Source organism: Schistocerca americana, chromosome 1, assembly GCF_021461395.2.
Source record: "Schistocerca americana isolate TAMUIC-IGC-003095 chromosome 1, iqSchAmer2.1, whole genome shotgun sequence".
Taxonomy (NCBI): Eukaryota; Metazoa; Arthropoda; class Insecta; order Orthoptera; family Acrididae; genus Schistocerca; species Schistocerca americana.
In genome coordinates this window covers 416,936,515-416,949,455 of record NC_060119.1, presented here as the reverse complement: position 1 = coordinate 416,949,455, position 12,941 = coordinate 416,936,515, and the positions used below count along the sequence as shown (strand labels likewise).

The following is a 12,941-nucleotide window of genomic DNA, read 5'->3' as shown; positions in this document are numbered from 1 at the left end:
ACCAACTTATAAACAGTGTTAAGAACGGTGATGGGACGTATGTCTCTAGCCCGACAGTCGCCTGTGACCTTTGGATTAAGGGCAATACATACAGCTAGAAAATCGGCGGGTAGCTCGCAACCAGCAAAAATCTCCTCGCACATTTTGCAGAAGTGGTCTCCTAACAGGCCGGAAAACCTAGCACTTCAATTAGTGCTGGAATGGCACAATCGAAGGGCGGTATCCTTGCCGAGTACCGCCAGAGATGAAAAACCGCAGTGTCAGGGCCTAAATGCTTGCAGCATGTACGCTCCACATGTGGGGGTCACACACGGTGGTGCGGGCCGATATGGCAACAGGCGACCGTCGAAAACATCGCAAAAGCAAGTGCCGGAGGGAACGACAAAATACGAGAGCACTCGTCAACAGCCCAGTACCACCCTCCATGTCGAGGAGTAAACTGCGACTCCCATTTGAACGCCGCTAGCTGCCAGGCCAGTGGAGAAGCCGTGAGGCCGCCCCACAGCAGCGCCAGGCCGGAGCGAGCTATACTGGCACGAGCTACACCTAGCCGAGTGCTTACATCGTCCACCGCCTACTGTATATGTGTGTGTGCGTGTGTACCACGTATTCTGCGTGCGTGCGGCGGCGACGACGACGACGACGTTCGCGAGGAGCTAAGGTTATAACTCCAAAAAATATTATTAAAATTATCTGCGATAGGACCATAAGAGACGCTAACGAGGCATCCGAAGGCACTGTCCTGTGCCACCATAAATTACCAGCCTAGCGTAATGCGGCTGCAAGTGCGGTCCGGCTAACCGCAAAAAAAAAAAAAAAAAAAAAAAAAAAAAAAATTCTTAAGATAATCTTAAATTAATTAAAAGAAATCGTGGTGTGTAAGCAACTAACTACTGGGCACATCAACAACTACGACAAGTTTTGCTACCAGCGGAATATCTGATCACTGCAGAATGTTAACCCATTTCAGGCTGTGTTTTAATTAATATTAGGTGGGCCGATCCCGACGGTACTGCAATGCCGAGCCAACCCGCGACAGAGGTGGAGCTCCGTCATAAGCCAAAAATGAGTTTAATATTCTGGTCGTGCAATGCAGGACGTATCAGATATTAAGCTGATAAGAACAGATACTACACTTTTTTTCCCTCCTACCTCCCCTATAGACCTACCTTTTCCTCTCCAAAAATGCCGCCATTCTCTGGTGTCGACGCAGCACGTAAAGCAGGGTGTTGTTAGCAGCAAGACTTATTGCCATAAACCGAAAATAAAAGCGGAGGCATACTCTGCTATGCCTCAGGGGGCGACGACACACTCCTCAGAAACACACTTCCCTCTGCAGGTGTGAGGCAAGTGATGATGTTAAAAACTAAATAGAAAGAAATAAATAAAGACAGAAATGAATCCAAAAAAAAAAAAAACAGCGACGGTAGCACACTCAAACGAAACTGGCGAGATAATCCCATAGCCCATAGAATTAACGAAGTAATAATCCTCTAAGATAGATTATGTGCTTTCCAATTTTCCAATAATTTTTCATACAACGTTCACACAATTTCCATGTTACCAATTTCCATATTATCAGTATCATAGAACAGTCTACTCTAGTGAGGCCCAGAAGGCCAATATCAAACCTGGGGTATGGTTAAGTCAAGAGTAGTTTGAAAGTCCGAGTGACAAAGATCCAGGGGTACACTCAGGCAATTCTTATACGAGGTGCCTTACTCAGCCTGGAACACCTTTTGATAACCATGAACCATTGCAACTTTAAGAAATCTTGCAAAAGTAATGGTATATTTCCGGTCACATTCCGCCTGGCGATGCTGGCTCCAAAGGTAGTCCATGAAAGAGACAGCATCGGTGAGGCAAAAGTCATAGATCGTGAAAATGGTGTGGCCCAAGAGCCACACCACTGCGTTATGTCGTTTTCGGGGGTTGGTCTGAATATCAGGGGTAAGGAACCAGTCGATTGGCACATAGTCCAGTGTAGTCCCACCGATCAGCGCTAATAGCACACGTGCAAGGTCCCACACTTCTGTGACGTGAGGGCATAAGAGACGATGCTCTCTGGTGTCTACGTCACCACATCGGCCGCAAGCAGCCGAGGGCCATAGGCGGATGGCCGCCAAGCGATGATTAGTGGGTATTAAATTGTTTACAACGCGATACCATAGCGCTGAAACTTCTGTGGGGAGGGCTGGGTGGTTGATATTAGCCCAAGCTTGGTGCCAGATGACCGACGGTCGTCTGTCCTCCAATTTATGTGGTGTGGGCTGGCTCTCGAAGCGCCTAGTAAAGGCGCTTCGATGTGCGTGCCTTGTCGGTGGCCACTGTTAGGACGTAACTTTGATTGAGGTAATAGACCTTGACTGCCGTCATCCGGAATGTAATATGTGTCAAACATACTGGTTCACGCGCCGATTGTGGGCGATAACGGTCGAAAAGCACCGCTGTTGTCCCACCTGGGTCAATCTCACGCAAAGTGGCGATACGGTGAATCAGGATTGCCGCACATTTGCGGGGAAAGTCAATGAGTCCAAGGCCACCATCGACCTTTGGCAGTGTACAAGTCTGTGCATCAACTTTGAATAGTGCATGCCGCCACAACAGGCAATATACTGTTTGTGAGATGGCTCTGCTGGTTTGTTTCGGTAGCGTAAGGAGTTGTGCTACATACCATGCCCGTTATAGGATGTAAGTATTAATCAGTTGGATTCGTTGATGGAGGTCGAGTCGTCGATCAGTGTGACTCACGCAAAGTCCTCTGATGCGCGTGAGAATCCGCCTGCACGTGAGTGTTAACATGCGCTGCGGACAGGCAGTCACCTCAAGACCCAAGGTACGTTGATCCCCTACAATCCGGAACCATGGGCGCTCGATGGTCAATGATCGTGGTCCTAGTGGGATTAGCACCATTTTGTTGGATTTTAAAATGGCACCGGATGCTCGTTCATAAACGTGGAGGACTCGGCGAACTGAATCGATGTCCCTGGCGTTTGCTACAAACACACCTACACCATCCGCGTATGCCGCACTGCGGAAGGTGACGCCTGGGAAAGGAACACCATCGACCATCCGTCCGATGTCACGCAGCACGGGGTCCAAAGCGATAAAATACACTGACAAGGGACACCCTTGTCGAACTGATCATCTGATGGGAACTGGTCGTGATCTGCAGCCGTTCACAATGATTGTGGAATTTGCTCCATCCAAGAAGTGCCGGATGACTCTTATGAAGTGCTCCCCGAAACCCATCCGCGACATAACGGCCAGCACGTAAGGATGGGACACCCTATCGAAGGCACCGGCGAAATCTAGGGATCAATTGCAGCCGGGGTACGAGCGTCGGCGGTGGGTGAGTAAGACAGCATCACGGTATATAGAAGCAGTGGTGAAGGTGGTTCGATTCGAAACGCCACATGATTGAGTGGGACAAAGTACCTTATTCGTTACCTGTTTAAGACGTGAAGCCACACTTCGTGCCACCAACTTATAAACAGTGTTAAGAACGGTGATGGGACGTATGTCTCTAGCCCGACAGTCGCCTGTGACCTTTGGATTAAGGGCAATACATACAGCTAGAAAATCGGCGGGTAGCTCGCAACCAGCAAAAATCTCCTCGCACATTTTGCAGAAGTGGTCTCCTAACAGGCCGGAAAACCTAGCACTTCAATTAGTGCTGGAATGGCACAATCGAAGGGCGGTATCCTTGCCGAGTACCGCCAGAGATGAAAAACCGCAGTGTCAGGGCCTAAATGCTTGCAGCATGTACGCTCCACATGTGGGGGTCACACACGGTGGTGCGGGCCGATATGGCAACAGGCGACCGTCGAAAACATCGCAAAAGCAAGTGCCGGAGGGAACGACAAAATACGAGAGCACTCGTCAACAGCCCAGTACCACCCTCCATGTCGAGGAGTAAACTGCGACTCCCATTTGAACGCCGCTAGCTGCCAGGCCAGTGGAGAAGCCGTGAGGCCGCCCCACAGCAGCGCCAGGCCGGAGCGAGCTATACTGGCACGAGCTACACCTAGCCGAGTGCTTACATCGTCCACCGCCTACTGTATATGTGTGTGTGCGTGTGTACCACGTATTCTGCGTGCGTGCGGCGGCGACGACGACGACGACGTTCGCGAGGAGCTAAGGTTATAACTCCAAAAAATATTATTAAAATTATCTGCGATAGGACCATAAGAGACGCTAACGAGGCATCCGAAGGCACTGTCCTGTGCCACCATAAATTACCAGCCTAGCGTAATGCGGCTGCAAGTGCGGTCCGGCTAACCGCAAAAAAAAAAAAAAAAAAAAAAAAAAAAAAAATTCTTAAGATAATCTTAAATTAATTAAAAGAAATCGTGGTGTGTAAGCAACTAACTACTGGGCACATCAACAACTACGACAAGTTTTGCTACCAGCGGAATATCTGATCACTGCAGAATGTTAACCCATTTCAGGCTGTGTTTTAATTAATATTAGGTGGGCCGATCCCGACGGTACTGCAATGCCGAGCCAACCCGCGACAGAGGTGGAGCTCCGTCATAAGCCAAAAATGAGTTTAATATTCTGGTCGTGCAATGCAGGACGTATCAGATATTAAGCTGATAAGAACAGATACTACACTTTTTTTCCCTCCTACCTCCCCTATAGGCCTACCTTTTCCTCTCCAAAAATGCCGCCATTCTCTGGTGTCGACGCAGCACGTAAAGCAGGGTGTTGTTAGCAGCAAGACTTATTGCCATAAACCGAAAATAAAAGCGGAGGCATACTCTGCTATGCCTCAGGGGGCGACGACACACTCCTCAGAAACACACTTCCCTCTGCAGGTGTGAGGCAAGTGATGATGTTAAAAACTAAATAGAAAGAAATAAATAAAGACAGAAATGAATCCAAAAAAAAAAAAAACAGCGACGGTAGCACACTCAAACGAAACTGGCGAGATAATCCCATAGCCCATAGAATTAACGAAGTAATAATCCTCTAAGATAGATTATGTGCTTTCCAATTTTCCAATAATTTTTCATACAACGTTCACACAATTTCCATGTTACCAATTTCCATATTATCAGTATCATAGAACAGTCTACTCTAGTGAGGCCCAGAAGGCCAATATCAAACCTGGGGTATGGTTAAGTCAAGAGTAGTTTGAAAGTCCGAGTGACAAAGATCCAGGGGTACACTCAGGCAATTCTTATACGAGGTGCCTTACTCAGCCTGGAACACCTTTTGATAACCATGAACCATTGCAACTTTAAGAAATCTTGCAAAAGTAATGGTATATTTCCGGTCACATTCCGCCTGGCGATGCTGGCTCCAAAGGTAGTCCATGAAAGAGACAGCATCGGTGAGGCAAAAGTCATAGATCGTGAAAATGGTGTGGCCCAAGAGCCACACCACTGCGTTATGTCGTTTTCGGGGGTTGGTCTGAATATCAGGGGTAAGGAACCAGTCGATTGGCACATAGTCCAGTGTAGTCCCACCGATCAGCGCTAATAGCACACGTGCAAGGTCCCACACTTCTGTGACGTGAGGGCATAAGAGACGATGCTCTCTGGTGTCTACGTCACCACATCGGCCGCAAGCAGCCGAGGGCCATAGGCGGATGGCCGCCAAGCGATGATTAGTGGGTATTAAATTGTTTACAACGCGATACCATAGCGCTGAAACTTCTGTGGGGAGGGCTGGGTGGTTGATATTAGCCCAAGCTTGGTGCCAGATGACCGACGGTCGTCTGTCCTCCAATTTATGTGGTGTGGGCTGGCTCTCGAAGCGCCTAGTAAAGGCGCTTCGATGTGCGTGCCTTGTCGGTGGCCACTGTTAGGACGTAACTTTGATTGAGGTAATAGACCTTGACTGCCGTCATCCGGAATGTAATATGTGTCAAACATACTGGTTCACGCGCCGATTGTGGGCGATAACGGTCGAAAAGCACCGCTGTTGTCCCACCTGGGTCAATCTCACGCAAAGTGGCGATACGGTGAATCAGGATTGCCGCACATTTGCGGGGAAAGTCAATGAGTCCAAGGCCACCATCGACCTTTGGCAGTGTACAAGTCTGTGCATCAACTTTGAATAGTGCATGCCGCCACAACAGGCAATATACTGTTTGTGAGATGGCTCTGCTGGTTTGTTTCGGTAGCGTAAGGAGTTGTGCTACATACCATGCCCGTTATAGGATGTAAGTATTAATCAGTTGGATTCGTTGATGGAGGTCGAGTCGTCGATCAGTGTGACTCACGCAAAGTCCTCTGATGCGCGTGAGAATCCGCCTGCACGTGAGTGTTAACATGCGCTGCGGACAGGCAGTCACCTCAAGACCCAAGGTACGTTGATCCCCTACAATCCGGAACCATGGGCGCTCGATGGTCAATGATCGTGGTCCTAGTGGGATTAGCACCATTTTGTTGGATTTTAAAATGGCACCGGATGCTCGTTCATAAACGTGGAGGACTCGGCGAACTGAATCGATGTCCCTGGCGTTTGCTACAAACACACCTACACCATCCGCGTATGCCGCACTGCGGAAGGTGACGCCTGGGAAAGGAACACCATCGACCATCCGTCCGATGTCACGCAGCACGGGGTCCAAAGCGATAAAATACACTGACAAGGGACACCCTTGTCGAACTGATCATCTGATGGGAACTGGTCGTGATCTGCAGCCGTTCACAATGATTGTGGAATTTGCTCCATCCAAGAAGTGCCGGATGACTCTTATGAAGTGCTCCCCGAAACCCATCCGCGACATAACGGCCAGCACGTAAGGATGGGACACCCTATCGAAGGCACCGGCGAAATCTAGGGATCAATTGCAGCCGGGGTACGAGCGTCGGCGGTGGGTGAGTAAGACAGCATCACGGTATATAGAAGCAGTGGTGAAGGTGGTTCGATTCGAAACGCCACATGATTGAGTGGGACAAAGTACCTTATTCGTTACCTGTTTAAGACGTGAAGCCACACTTCGTGCCACCAACTTATAAACAGTGTTAAGAACGGTGATGGGACGTATGTCTCTAGCCCGACAGTCGCCTGTGACCTTTGGATTAAGGGCAATACATACAGCTAGAAAATCGGCGGGTAGCTCGCAACCAGCAAAAATCTCCTCGCACATTTTGCAGAAGTGGTCTCCTAACAGGCCGGAAAACCTAGCACTTCAATTAGTGCTGGAATGGCACAATCGAAGGGCGGTATCCTTGCCGAGTACCGCCAGAGATGAAAAACCGCAGTGTCAGGGCCTAAATGCTTGCAGCATGTACGCTCCACATGTGGGGGTCACACACGGTGGTGCGGGCCGATATGGCAACAGGCGACCGTCGAAAACATCGCAAAAGCAAGTGCCGGAGGGAACGACAAAATACGAGAGCACTCGTCAACAGCCCAGTACCACCCTCCATGTCGAGGAGTAAACTGCGACTCCCATTTGAACGCCGCTAGCTGCCAGGCCAGTGGAGAAGCCGTGAGGCCGCCCCACAGCAGCGCCAGGCCGGAGCGAGCTATACTGGCACGAGCTACACCTAGCCGAGTGCTTACATCGTCCACCGCCTACTGTATATGTGTGTGTGCGTGTGTACCACGTATTCTGCGTGCGTGCGGCGGCGACGACGACGACGACGTTCGCGAGGAGCTAAGGTTATAACTCCAAAAAATATTATTAAAATTATCTGCGATAGGACCATAAGAGACGCTAACGAGGCATCCGAAGGCACTGTCCTGTGCCACCATAAATTACCAGCCTAGCGTAATGCGGCTGCAAGTGCGGTCCGGCTAACCGCAAAAAAAAAAAAAAAAAAAAAAAAAAAAATTCTTAAGATAATCTTAAATTAATTAAAAGAAATCGTGGTGTGTAAGCAACTAACTACTGGGCACATCAACAACTACGACAAGTTTTGCTACCAGCGGAATATCTGATCACTGCAGAATGTTAACCCATTTCAGGCTGTGTTTTAATTAATATTAGGTGGGCCGATCCCGACGGTACTGCAATGCCGAGCCAACCCGCGACAGAGGTGGAGCTCCGTCATAAGCCAAAAATGAGTTTAATATTCTGGTCGTGCAATGCAGGACGTATCAGATATTAAGCTGATAAGAACAGATACTACACTTTTTTTCCCTCCTACCTCCCCTATAGGCCTACCTTTTCCTCTCCAAAAATGCCGCCATTCTCTGGTGTCGACGCAGCACGTAAAGCAGGGTGTTGTTAGCAGCAAGACTTATTGCCATAAACCGAAAATAAAAGCGGAGGCATACTCTGCTATGCCTCAGGGGGCGACGACACACTCCTCAGAAACACACTTCCCTCTGCAGGTGTGAGGCAAGTGATGATGTTAAAAACTAAATAGAAAGAAATAAATAAAGACAGAAATGAAGGCAAAAAAAAAAAAAACAGCGACGGTAGCACACTCAAACGAAACTGGCGAGATAATCCCATAGCCCATAGAATTAACGAAGTAATAATCCTCTAAGATAGATTATGTGCTTTCCAATTTTCCAATAATTTTTCATACAACGTTCACACAATTTCCGTGTTACCAATTTCCATATTATCAGTATCATAGAACAGTCTACTCTAGTGAGGCCCAGAAGGCCAATATCAAACCTGGGGTATGGTTAAGTCAAGAGTAGTTTGAAAGTCCGAGTGACAAAGATCCAGGGGTACACTCAGGCAATTCTTATACGAGGTGCCTTACTCAGCCTGGAACACCTTTTGATAACCATGAACCACTGCAACTTTAAGAAATCTTGCAAAAGTAATGGTATATTTCCGGTCACATTCCGCCTGGCGATGCTGGCTCCAAAGGTAGTCCATGAAAGAGACAGCATCGGTGAGGCAAAAGTCATAGATCGTGAAAATGGTGTGGCCCAAGAGCCACACCACTGCGTTATGTCGTTTTCGGGGGTTGGTCTGAATATCAGGGGTAAGGAACCAGTCGATTGGCACATAGTCCAGTGTAGTCCCACCGATCAGCGCTAATAGCACACGTGCAAGGTCCCACACTTCTGTGACGTGAGGGCATAAGAGACGATGCTCTCTGGTGTCTACGTCACCACATCGGCCGCAAGCAGCCGAGGGCCATAGGCGGATGGCCGCCAAGCGATGATTAGTGGGTATTAAATTGTTTACAACGCGATACCATAGCGCTGAAACTTCTGTGGGGAGGGCTGGGTGGTTGATATTAGCCCAAGCTTGGTGCCAGATGACCGACGGTCGTCTGTCCTCCAATTTATGTGGTGTGGGCTGGCTCTCGAAGCGCCTAGTAAAGGCGCTTCGATGTGCGTGCCTTGTCGGTGGCCACTGTTAGGACGTAACTTTGATTGAGGTAATAGACCTTGACTGCCGTCATCCGGAATGTAATATGTGTCAAACATACTGGTTCACGCGCCGATTGTGGGCGATAACGGTCGAAAAGCACCGCTGTTGTCCCACCTGGGTCAATCTCACGCAAAGTGGCGATACGGTGAATCAGGATTGCCGCACATTTGCGGGGAAAGTCAATGAGTCCAAGGCCACCATCGACCTTTGGCAGTGTACAAGTCTGTGCATCAACTTTGAATAGTGCATGCCGCCACAACAGGCAATATACTGTTTGTGAGATGGCTCTGCTGGTTTGTTTCGGTAGCGTAAGGAGTTGTGCTACATACCATGCCCGTTATAGGATGTAAGTATTAATCAGTTGGATTCGTTGATGGAGGTCGAGTCGTCGATCAGTGTGACTCACGCAAAGTCCTCTGATGCGCGTGAGAATCCGCCTGCACGTGAGTGTTAACATGCGCTGCGGACAGGCAGTCACCTCAAGACCCAAGGTACGTTGATCCCCTACAATCCGGAACCATGGGCGCTCGATGGTCAATGATCGTGGTCCTAGTGGGATTAGCACCATTTTGTTGGATTTTAAAATGGCACCGGATGCTCGTTCATAAACGTGGAGGACTCGGCGAACTGAATCGATGTCCCTGGCGTTTGCTACAAACACACCTACACCATCCGCGTATGCCGCACTGCGGAAGGTGACGCCTGGGAAAGGAACACCATCGACCATCCGTCCGATGTCACGCAGCACGGGGTCCAAAGCGATAAAATACACTGACAAGGGACACCCTTGTCGAACTGATCATCTGATGGGAACTGGTCGTGATCTGCAGCCGTTCACAATGATTGTGGAATTTGCTCCATCCAAGAAGTGCCGGATGACTCTTATGAAGTGCTCCCCGAAACCCATCCGCGACATAACGGCCAGCACGTAAGGATGGGACACCCTATCGAAGGCACCGGCGAAATCTAGGGATCAATTGCAGCCGGGGTACGAGCGTCGGCGGTGGGTGAGTAAGACAGCATCACGGTATATAGAAGCAGTGGTGAAGGTGGTTCGATTCGAAACGCCACATGATTGAGTGGGACAAAGTACCTTATTCGTTACCTGTTTAAGACGTGAAGCCACACTTCGTGCCACCAACTTATAAACAGTGTTAAGAACGGTGATGGGACGTATGTCTCTAGCCCGACAGTCGCCTGTGACCTTTGGATTAAGGGCAATACATACAGCTAGAAAATCGGCGGGTAGCTCGCAACCAGCAAAAATCTCCTCGCACATTTTGCAGAAGTGGTCTCCTAACAGGCCGGAAAACCTAGCACTTCAATTAGTGCTGGAATGGCACAATCGAAGGGCGGTATCCTTGCCGAGTACCGCCAGAGATGAAAAACCGCAGTGTCAGGGCCTAAATGCTTGCAGCATGTACGCTCCACATGTGGGGGTCACACACGGTGGTGCGGGCCGATATGGCAACAGGCGACCGTCGAAAACATCGCAAAAGCAAGTGCCGGAGGGAACGACAAAATACGAGAGCACTCGTCAACAGCCCAGTACCACCCTCCATGTCGAGGAGTAAACTGCGACTCCCATTTGAACGCCGCTAGCTGCCAGGCCAGTGGAGAAGCCGTGAGGCCGCCCCACAGCAGCGCCAGGCCGGAGCGAGCTATACTGGCACGAGCTACACCTAGCCGAGTGCTTACATCGTCCACCGCCTACTGTATATGTGTGTGTGCGTGTGTACCACGTATTCTGCGTGCGTGCGGCGGCGACGACGACGACGACGTTCGCGAGGAGCTAAGGTTATAACTCCAAAAAATATTATTAAAATTATCTGCGATAGGACCATAAGAGACGCTAACGAGGCATCCGAAGGCACTGTCCTGTGCCACCATAAATTACCAGCCTAGCGTAATGCGGCTGCAAGTGCGGTCCGGCTAACCGCAAAAAAAAAAAAAAAAAAAAAAAAAATTCTTAAGATAATCTTAAATTAATTAAAAGAAATCGTGGTGTGTAAGCAACTAACTACTGGGCACATCAACAACTACGACAAGTTTTGCTACCAGCGGAATATCTGATCACTGCAGAATGTTAACCCATTTCAGGCTGTGTTTTAATTAATATTAGGTGGGCCGATCCCGACGGTACTGCAATGCCGAGCCAACCCGCGACAGAGGTGGAGCAAGCCCCTAGCACTCCGTCATAAGCCAAAAATGAGTTTAATATTCTGGTCGTGCAATGCAGGACGTATCAGATATTAAGCTGATAAGAACAGATACTACACTTTTTTTCCCTCCTACCTCCCCTATAGCCCTACCTTTTCCTCTCCAAAAATGCCGCCATCCTCTAGTGTCGACGCAGCACGTAAAGCAGGGTGTTGTTAGCAGCAAGACTTATTGCCATAAACCGAAAATGAAAGCGGAGGCATACTCTGCTATGCCTCAGGGGGCGACGACACACTCCTCAGAAACACACTTCCCTCTGCAGGTGTGAGGCAAGTGATGATGTTAAAAACTAAATAGAAAGAAATAAATAAAGACAGAAATGAAGGCAAAAAAAAAAAAAACAGCGACGGTAGCACACTCAAACGAAACTGGCGAGATAATCCCATAGCCCATAGAATTAACGAAGTAATAATCCTCTAAGATAGATTATGTGCTTTCCAATTTTCCAATAATTTTTCATACAACGTTCACACAATTTCCATGTTACCAATTTCCATATTATCAGTATCATAGAACAGTCTACTCTAGTGAGGCCCAGAAGGCCAATATCAAACCTGGGGTATGGTTAAGTCAAGAGTAGTTTGAAAGTCCGAGTGACAAAGATCCAGGGGTACACTCAGGCAATTCTTATACGAGGTGCCTTACTCAGCCTGGAACACCTTTTGATAACCATGAACCATTGCAACTGTAAGAAATCTTGCAAAAGTAATGGTATATTTCCGGTCACATTCCGCCTGGCGATGCTGGCTCCAAAGGTAGTCCATGAAAGAGACAGCATCGGTGAGGCAAAAGTCATAGATCGTGAAAATGGTGTGGCCCAAGAGCCACACCACTGCGTTATGTCGTTTTCGGGGGTTGGTCTGAATATCAGGGGTAAGGAACCAGTCGATTGGCACATAGTCCAGTGTAGTCCCACCGATCAGCGCTAATAGCACACGTGCAAGGTCCCACACTTCTGTGACGTGAGGGCATAAGAGACGATGCTCTCTGGTGTCTACGTCACCACATCGGCCGCAAGCAGCCGAGGGCCATAGGCGGATGGCCGCCAAGCGATGATTAGTGGGTATTAAATTGTTTACAACGCGATACCATAGCGCTGAAACTTCTGTGGGGAGGGCTGGGTGGTTGATATTAGCCCAAGCTTGGTGCCAGATGACCGACGGTCGTCTGTCCTCCAATTTATGTGGTGTGGGCTGGCTCTCGAAGCGCCTAGTAAAGGCGCTTCGATGTGCGTGCCTTGTCGGTGGCTACTGTTAGGACGTAACTTTGATTGAGGTAATAGACCTTGACTGCCGTCATCCGGAATGTAATATGTGTCAAACATACTGGTTCACGCGCCGATTGTGGGCGATAACGGTCGAAAAGCACCGCTGTTGTCCCACCTGGGTCAATCTCACGCAAAGTGGCGATACGGTGA

General features: G+C 49.0%; 3 non-coding genes and 1 pseudogene across 3 annotated transcripts; all 4 read right to left on the bottom strand.

Annotated features, from left to right (window-relative positions):
• Positions 1-987: 987 nt before the first annotated feature.
• On the bottom strand, positions 988-1,187 carry LOC124554108. Its single transcript, XR_006968244.1, has one exon. It is a non-coding gene; the product is annotated as a U2 spliceosomal RNA (small nuclear RNA).
• Positions 1,188-4,468: 3,281 nt separating this feature from the next.
• Positions 4,469-4,668, bottom strand: LOC124554362. Its single transcript, XR_006968352.1, has one exon. It is a non-coding gene; the product is annotated as a U2 spliceosomal RNA (small nuclear RNA).
• A 3,278-nt stretch (positions 4,669-7,946) lies between these two features.
• Positions 7,947-8,146, bottom strand: LOC124554351. The gene has a single exon (XR_006968350.1). It is a non-coding gene; the product is annotated as a U2 spliceosomal RNA (small nuclear RNA).
• A 3,275-nt stretch (positions 8,147-11,421) lies between these two features.
• On the bottom strand, positions 11,422-11,634 carry LOC124553820 (annotated as a pseudogene).
• Between the last annotated feature and the right edge of the window lie 1,307 nt (positions 11,635-12,941).